Source organism: Choristoneura fumiferana, chromosome Z, assembly GCF_025370935.1.
Source record: "Choristoneura fumiferana chromosome Z, NRCan_CFum_1, whole genome shotgun sequence".
NCBI classification, from domain to species: domain Eukaryota; kingdom Metazoa; phylum Arthropoda; class Insecta; order Lepidoptera; family Tortricidae; genus Choristoneura; species Choristoneura fumiferana.
Genome location: NC_133472.1, coordinates 20,549,792 through 20,552,830, shown reverse-complemented (window position 1 = coordinate 20,552,830; position 3,039 = coordinate 20,549,792).

Here is a 3,039-nt window from a genome sequence, read left to right as displayed (position 1 = left end):
GCTGCACCGGGTGTCTGTTCGTGGAGGGTAGCGGAATCCGAAGCACGGTGCTCCGCTGGCCGACCGCAGTTAGTAGGGGGCCCAAGTAGAGGTTTCGCCAACTTTGAAAGGCTGCCCCGCTAACTTGCGAAAAATCCCGAAGATGTGCTGTAGTGCCGGTTGGCGACCGGAGAGAGGACCCGAAAGCCGTCTTTGGGGGGGTTCGGGCATCCCCGCAGTCACCAGACCAGGCTCCTTGTGTTGTGGCTCACTTTCGTGTGCTGCTGGGTGAGCAGCACTGTGTCTGTTCAACTACCGTCTTTTCTGACCTATTCACTTTTGTCTTTCTCATCTCCTTCTTCTTTTCTTCCGGTGAAATTACTGCAATGGCACGTGAGGTATCCCATCTTAGGCCTCTAGGTTGGCAACGCGTCTGCAATACCCCTGGTTTGCAGATGTTTATGGGCGGTGGTGATCTCTTGCCATCAGGAGACCAGGATACCCAGACGCAGATAAAATGTCCCTTAGACACGGCGTACTCGCACTACCCACACTACCCAGGGTACAGCCTGGAGCATACTTTTAAGCCACGTGCTGGGGTCTGCTTGTACGTTCGTGATGACATCTGTATTCAGCGTCTCCACAACCTTGAGGATCCTAGCTTTTCCATTGTTTGGCTACTGATGTTGAACAAACGGTTTACGCTCTAATCTTTATATCGGTCGCACAGCGGTGACTTGGAAACGACCAGGGTCTTTGATCACATCAGTGTTACAGCACGGCGTGTGGTTCAGCAACGGTATCCGCGTGCGTAGTTGGTTTCCTTGGGGGACTTTAATGCTCACCGCGAGGACTGGTTGTTCCCGTATCAAGTCAGAGTCACAGACCATGCAGGAAGAGAAGCGCGCAAGTTTGCGCTTTCGCTAGATCTCACCCAGCTGGTTAAGCAGCCGACTCTCATACCGGATGTTGCCTTGCACACGCCTAATTGCTTGGACCTTCTGCTGACAACTGATCCAGACAGGTACAATGTGTCGGTGTCTTCCCCCTCTGGGTACTTCTGACCATTGTCTGGTGAAATTTGTGTCGCAGTACTCTCTTCCCGATTGCTCAATCGGTACTCTGCAAGTATGGCGATACAAGTAAGCAGATTGGGATGAGATGCGTCATTTCTTTGCTTCCTATCCATGGCAGAAAACTTGCTTTCCCAGTGACGATTCGTCGAGCTGCGCAGAAGCTGTTACCGATGTGTTGCATCAGAGTATGGAATATTTCATTCCTTTCTCTGACGTATCCACTGGTGGCAAATCTCGCCCATGGTTTAACGCTGAGTGCGCTCAAGCTGAAGCAATTAAGCACTCTACTTGCTTACTTACTATGGGCTGATGCTCGATGTCGCAAAGCTCCGGACAGGACGTACACGTTAAGAAACAGCTCTTCAACAAAGCTGCCATGTCCTGCAAAAAGGTCATACGGAAAGCGCGATTCCTCCATGTTGGTTGTATCGGTGCCAAATTTGCTTTCTACCCCTCTGAGAATAAAGAACTAGAAAAGAAATAAAGAAAATACATTCCATAAGCATTTTCGTCCTTAGCCAAATCGGTGGAGTCCAATTTCTGTCGTCCGTGACTGCCACCACTGCTGAAGTCGGATAAGTCGCTAGCTCACACTGCAGCGGAGAGGGCAAACCTGTTTGTCTCTCTGTTTGCGGAAAATTCGCGTCTTGATGATGGTAGTGCAGCGCCTCCCTCCATTCCTCACTGTGATACGTTTAAGCAGGAGGTCGAAATACACCAAATGGAGGTTTTAAGAACGCTGCGTTCTCTGGACGTGAATAAAACTAGTAATAAACTATACCTGGAATTGTTTTAAAGACCTGTGCTCCGGAACTGTCTCCGGTTTTGACACGTCTGTTCAGACTCTCCCTCAAGATGAGGTAGGTCCCGGTATCGTGGAAGATTGCTAATGTGCAGCCAGTACCTACCCAAAAAGGGCAGTCGTGCCGACCCGTCGAACTATCGGCCTATCTCAATCACCTCCATACTATGTAAGGTAATGGAGCGTGTATTGAATGCTAAGTTCCTGGTTGGTATATCTAGAAGGTAAGATCTCCTCAATGACCGCCAATACGGGTTCCGCCGAAATCGGTCCACTGGGGACCTTCTGGTATATGCTACTCACATTTGGGGTGAACCTGTTGAGAAGCATGGCGAAGCTCTTGCTGTGTCTCTCTTCCAAGGCATCCGATAGTATATGGTACAGAGGCCTTCTTAGCAGGATTCCTCCTGTCCTATGCTCATGGATCTCTGATTTCCTGCGGAACCGATCTATGGAGTCGTTATTGACGGATGCTCATCTGATCTCATGGCAATCAATGCCGGGGTGCCTCAGGGATCGGTCCTATCTGCAACTCTATTATTGCTGCACATTCACGATTTGCTCATACCCGATGTCTTTGGGTACGCAGATGACGCACAATTGCAGAGAGGTACCTTTCTAACGGCCCAGGCCAGCGATGATAAGATCGGGCACTCAGGGAGGTTATGGTACAGCGGACGAATTCGACCTCGGAGGCCATGTCGATTGGGGCTCGCCAACTCGGTCAGTTCAGTGCTGCCAAGACACTGGCGTGCCTGTTACCGCTAAGCGGAGACCGTTCACTTTGGCTCCTACAGTCCATAGGAGGGTATCCTTACCAACTAAAGACCACCTTGAGGTTCTTGGGTTAGACCTTCAATCTAGTCTCAACTTCGGTGCGGCTATTGATCCAGAGCGAAAACGGCTGCTAAAAACTTAGTGTCCTATATAAGGTGAAACGGTATTTCACACCTGAGCAGCTTTTTACTCTTTACAAAAAACGCCAGGTCGGTCCTGTATGAAAATACTTCTGTCGCCTTTGGGACGGTTCCGCCAAGTGTCAGTTAGCCTCATTGGATTCGTGGAGCGCCGGGCCCAAGACTCTTCGGTGACAGTCCGCTGATCAGGAACAGGCTACGTAGCCTCAAGAACCATCGCACAGTTGCTTGTCTGTCTTTTTTTTTTTAAATATAGTACTTAATT